This window comes from Hippocampus bargibanti, linkage group LG17 (assembly GCF_051943395.1).
Source record: "Hippocampus bargibanti isolate YZ-2025 linkage group LG17, ASM5194339v1, whole genome shotgun sequence".
NCBI lineage: Eukaryota > Metazoa > Chordata > Actinopteri > Syngnathiformes > Syngnathidae > Hippocampus > Hippocampus bargibanti.
Genome location: NC_142750.1, coordinates 4,045,520 through 4,051,519, shown reverse-complemented (window position 1 = coordinate 4,051,519; position 6,000 = coordinate 4,045,520). Strand labels below are relative to the sequence as shown.

The 6,000-nt window shown below is 39.7% G+C and overlaps 1 protein-coding gene and 1 long non-coding RNA gene across 9 annotated transcripts in view; both read left to right on the top strand.

Annotated features, from left to right (window-relative positions):
- The first annotated feature begins 22 nt into the window (after nt 1-22).
- LOC148885295 (uncharacterized) overlaps nt 23-6,000 on the top strand; it is a 46,527-nt gene continuing 40,549 nt past the window's right edge. The window contains exon 1 of the long non-coding RNA XR_016118007.1: nt 23-149. This is a non-coding gene — a long non-coding RNA (uncharacterized LOC148885295). The remainder of the gene's footprint in view (nt 150-6,000) is intronic.
- LOC148885294 (trinucleotide repeat-containing gene 6C protein-like) overlaps nt 3,207-6,000 on the top strand; it is a 43,343-nt gene continuing 40,549 nt past the window's right edge. For all 8 annotated transcript variants that reach the window (XR_016118006.1, XM_089018205.1, XM_089018204.1 and 5 more), the window contains exon 1: nt 3,207-3,322. The gene's annotated coding sequence lies outside the window, so the exon portion shown is untranslated. The remainder of the gene's footprint in view (nt 3,323-6,000) is intronic.

The following is a 6,000-nucleotide window of genomic DNA, read 5'->3' as shown; positions in this document are numbered from 1 at the left end:
CCCCAGTCTTCAGTTAAAGCAACGTGATTGGTCAAGAACGCAGCAGTGAGGGGAGGTGGTTTAAACATTAAAGAGACAGGCAGACGACAGTTATAAAATGGATAGAAAACAGTGAAATTTGGACTCGTTTCAACTTTGATAGTACAAAGGTAGAGTGTAGACTGCAAGGTTAAAATATCCCATCAATCAGGCTCCACAAATAACCCGCACAAGCCATCTGTACACTTGATGTAAAAAGCTATCAACCCAGCTAAACAGAACACAATTGATGAGGAACAAGGTAAAATTATCGCAGAGAAAGCACCTACAAGGCATAATTCCTCAAGATGGTTAAAGAAGATGGTTACGTTCCTCATCAAGTGTTTAATGCTGATGAAACCGGCCACTATTCCATCAAGCCATCAACGACCATCACAAAGGTAAATAAAATGACTTTATTATACTGTACAGTTTATTTCTTTAATTACAATACCATAGCACATTTATTATATATAAAATAAGGTGTATTTTGTGTAGTTTTAATGCTTAGAAACTTAGAAAGTAGAAAATGTATCTTTAATGGGAACAGATTATTCTCATTTTAATGGTTTCCTATGGGAAATTAATTTTTGGGATACACACTTTTTGCCTTACACACACTGTCTGGAAACCAATTAAGTTCGTAACCCAAGGTATCACTATTTGATTACAATTATTTCTCAACAATTGCCCACAAATTAATCCGTTTTTTTTTTGTCTTCTTATGTTCCGTTGAAGGACTATCATTGCCTTCGCAGACAAAAGCTTGTGATTATTAATGTTATCAGTACTGCGTGGTCCTCCACAGTGCTTATTTGAATTCATCTGCCTCGCCTTGTATCGTGCCATTAATCTAAATAGACATACAATTGTCCTCTCTTTGCACCTTCATCACATTCAATTCTCCCAATGTCCTCTCCGGTCCATCCCCTTGCGAAAACCTTGAAATAACATCACTGATAGCTCGTCTCATTTGCCACGACCCCGCAAAAGATTATCAGCGGGGATAATTAAGACCTGCTGAATAATTAAGTGGGTAAAAATGGTCATTCATGAATAATAAATGTGTTTATTATAGGCCGGGTCGTAGAATCGAGGTTGCCTCGGCCATGATGGGAAGATTGATACGGCCCGGCTGGATGATGTGAGGCACTTTATCTCTGGAGAGCTATCGGCTGACGATGAAGATGCTTTTATTTTGGAGAAAAAAAGTTGGGAAAATTTCTGGAAGATTTACACTCGGTCCCCGCTAGCAATTGAATTCAAGTTTGTGTGTAATCTCCAGCCTAGCCCAGTGTGATTACATTTGTGATTAGCGCCGCGGTGGCTAGTTCTGCCTGAGTGCTTTCCTCGCCGTAGCGTAGCCATCGGACAAATGAGGCATGATGGCGGCGTTTTTTCGCCGATGCGACTTTGGAGGTCACTAACAGGAAGGGAGGCATTTATCACTATGACACGTAGATGCTGTACGCTGGGGGTGCTCTATGGTATTAATCCGACAAATGTTTTTGTGTGCCATTTAGGACCAACATCTATATACATTGATACCTTGGTTTACGAACTTAATTGATTCCCAGACAGTGTGTAAGGCGAAAAGTGTGTATCCCAAAAATTAATTTCCCATAGGAAACCATTGAAATGAGAATAATCCGTTCCCAGGTCCCCATAAAACCAAATGATTGCCATCTAAATGATTTATTTATGTGTGTTTATCAATCTGAGCATTCAAGGTAGCTAGCTATCTTACTATTAGCTTAACCGTACTGTAACTGTTTCAATGCTATAAATGTTATCTGTGCTTATAGGATAATAGAAGTCAATATTCTCAGTCCCATAGGCATTTTTTTTTCTTGCTTCAAGGCATGTTTTATTAAGTGCCGTAATCCGTTTGGCAATAAATCATGAAGACTCGAAGTCCAGGATCGAAGAAAAAGTCCCAATGGAAAAGGGAAGAAATGAAGAAATTAGAGGTTGATGCCATTTTCTCTCTGAGTTCAGCCATTTACGATAATGATAATAATAATAATAATAATGATCATAATAATAATACATTTCACTTACAAGCGCCTTTCAAAACTCTCAAAGTCACTTTACAGTCGCAAGATAGATTGTTCTGTGGGTGAGCAGCGGCAGCCACACGCGCCAGTTCACTCAACCCGAAAGTAACTCAAATAGATAGAAAACTAGCTATCTAGCTAATAAATAGCCAATACAAGGTTTCTCACACTTGTGCAACCACAGTAATTGTAGATTAGATTAAATTAGATTAGTCTCGCAGGGGAGAAAAGGAAGGAAAGTGGAAAATGATCATCATTTATATAATATAAATATACGTTATAAAATAATAATAAATAAAATATAAAATATGATAATGATAATTATATTTACTGACCTTGAAATTAGGTAGGTAGATAAATGAATAGTGAAATAAATAAATAGTTAAATAAATAGTGAAATAAATAAATAGCTAAATGAATGTATTGCAATAAATAAATAGTTGAATCACTTTATTTGCTATCTATTAGCTATGTAGCTGCTACGCATGTGGCTGCCGCTACTCACCCACAGAAAAACTTATCCTGTGATTGTAAATTGACCTTGAGCGTTTTGAAAGGCGCTTATAAATGACATGTATCATTATTATTAAATAAATAAACAAACAGCGAAATAAATACATTGTGAAATAAATAGTTGCATAAATACATATCTAAATAAAGAAATCGCTAAATAAATACATTGTGAAATAAACAGTTCAATAAGTAAATTGCTAATAAATAAATTAATTCATGAAGACATAAATAAATAAATAAATAAATAACAGCGACCTCTGTTGGTAAAATCTCTCACTGCATGCCTGATGTTTCGCCGCTGACACGTGCCGGTGTTTATCTCAGCTCAGGTTTTTTTTCTCTTGCGCATGCTCAATCCGTCTCCCAGCTATGTTTAAAAATATGGGGGGTAGAGGGGGTCGACAAGTCCACGCCGGCTCCAAGCACACCCCCCCTCCCTCGAGAAGAGAGTGATGAAGGGGGCTGCAGTTGTCATAGCAACGCCAGGGTGGTGGGGGTGGAGCTACAGCAAAGTAGGACCAGTGAGTTTGTTTTGTTATTGAAGGTCACGTGAGAGGCCAAGCTCCTCCTTCTCGTCCCCCTCAGCCCCAGCCCCGCCCCCCTCCCAAACAGCTTCAACTGTGGAGCTGCTTTAGTCGATCACTTTACTACAAAATGGCTGCACAGGCTCCGACGACGCCGCCGTTGCCGCAGACGACGAAAAGGACGAGAAAGGACGACTGAAAGCTTCGACGGTAGGACTTTTTAACCCCCTCCTTCTTTTTCAGCTCGAGTTTTTCTCTGCACGAACCTTTTAGCTCGTCCAAAATGCGGAGTTCCGAGGGTGAATACGTCAACGAGCCCGCGAATCATGGACGAATGTTTTGACATGAAGTCATAAATAGCGTCGTTGTGAAAATATTTTAGTGAGATGCTCGCCGCTGTATTTTTATTTTTATTTTGCAGCTGGTTAACTGGGACTAAGTTTCATACTTGGTGTAATTTTGAACGTTTTTTTTTTCAATAAACTGTACAGGGGAAAAAAAAACATGCACAACGAGTAGTTAACACTTTTGCTTTGCGGGCTAAAGTTCTGAGTTCGACTTTCCTCTCTGGCGACTCAAGTTGCTATGTTCTTCTCGTTGTGTTTATTATTTTTGCAATAGCCCAGTTATGTCCATAAGTGCATATTTAAAGCTGGGGTTAAAAAAAATCCATTTTTTATAAACCCATCATTGAAAATTTTAATTTTTAACTCATTCACTTCCAGACATGTGCAAAAATACAATGCAATACATCCTGGAGAAGCTTGCTATCTATTTGAGTTACTTCGTGGTTGAGTGAACACTGGCGTGTGTGGCTGCCGCTGCTCACCCACAGAAAAAAAACCTTATCCTGTTACTGTAAAGTGACATTGAGAGTTATGAAAAGCGCTTAGGAATGAAATGTATTATTATTATTATTATTATTATTCCGGTGTTTGTTTTGTTTACACGATCTTTAGGGCTGTTCATTGTTTGGTCTGCCATTTTGTTTTACGTCTCAAGTACTAATAGCTATCTATTCGCTTGCTAATAGCTATTCGCTTGTTAATAGCTATCTATTCGCTTGCTAATAGCTATCTATTCGCTGGCTAATAACTATCTATTCACTGGCTAATAACTATCTATTCGCTGGCTAATAGCTATCTATTCGCTAGCTAGCTTGCTATTGATTTGAGTTACTTTGGGGTTGAGTGAACGCTGGGGCGTGTGGCTGCCGCTGCTCACCCACAGAAAAAACTTATCCTGTGACTGTAAAGTCCTCTTGAGAGTTTTGAAAGGCGCTTATAAATTAAATGGATTATTAGTATCGATTGAGTAACTAGCTAGCTTTCTATCTGAGTTACTTCCGGGTTGAGTGAACGCTGGCTCGTGTTGCTATCTGTAAGCTATCTACCTAGCACTTTCACAACAGTTGCAATGTTGGGGTCAGAATGACCCCATGTGCCATCAAATGCATTTTTTTGCTGTCTCAAAACTTCAAAAACAAAGTTATTTCCCTTTTGGGTGTAGTATTATTTTTAGATCAAACTTTTTGGAGTAACCAAAGCCACAGTCGTCACCACTTGACCACTTGCTAGCTACTATACGATATACAATACAATACGAGATGAGTAAACTACCCTGCTACCTCCCACGTTGCTAAGAAAGTCTCATTTTTGGTCAGATCATCACCCCCGGGGGGGGTGAAAACTTATGAAATAGTTGTTACATGATCAGAATCATCTTTATTGGCCAAGTACGTAGAACACGCTGCACTAGTATCATAATGAAAAAAATTGCACAGAGGTACTATACTGTTATATTTTCTTCCTCCCTCCACCTCTGTATGCCCCCCCCCTCCCCTGCCTGTCTCAGCACGATAGGGGACAGGGCTTTCAGCTGCTCTGCCCCCAAACTCTGGAACTCACTTCTGTGTAGCTTTCTCTTGTTTCTATCTATAACTGTATTTTATTTATTGTATTGTATTCGTGATTATATTTTATTTATTATAGTACCCATGCTTGTCTGTGACTGTAAAGCACAGGTGTCAAAGTCAAGGCCCGAGGGCCAAATCCGGTCCGCCACATCATTTTTTTCGGCCCGTGTAAGCAAATCAAACTTGTTAAATTCCATGATGATTGCTAAAATCTGAGCCAAAATTTCATATTTTTGGATGTCAACCACAATAAAAGTCATTATTCTTGACTTCAGATTTGAAAACGAGTTATTCATTAATTTGCTGTGTGCTCTATATGTAATATTTGAAGGGATTTAAACATTCTAATGGGCTCCCCAAATTTATAACGGCCCTCGAGAGGAAACCATAACTACAATGTGGCCCGCGGCAAAAAATGACTTTTACACCCCTGCTGTAAAGTGTTCTTGAGAGCTTTGAAAGGCGCTTAAAATGAAATTTATTATTATTATTATTATTACTATTATATTTGGGTTACTGTTGAGAGAGTTAAAGGCGACGGGGGAAGAAGCTGTTTAAAAATCTGCTGGATTTGGTGCGCATGGATCGGTCGCTGTAAAAGGTGGTGGGCAGGGTGCAGAGGGTCCATTTGGATTTTCCGCATCTTTGTTTTGATTCTTGCGGCCATCACTCGCCGTTTGCGGTGCATGCAACGGTCCGTGCAGGCTTTGGTTGAGAGTGCGCCATGGCTTTCTCCCCTTTGTCGTTGTCAGAAAGCATTAACGTGCTCTGTCCTGAGAATAGCTTCAAGTACTTGAGCCCAAATCCTCTTTGCAGAAGAACGCACGGCCCATTCGCCTCGCGGTTTGGTTTGAGGAGCCGCCCGTAGTTTGTTTCGCGACGTCTTCACGTCAAGGTGACCGTAAGCCACTTTTCGACTAGCGGTTTGCATCGTTTCACAGCGTTGAGTCACATGTTACTAGCGGGAGACTTC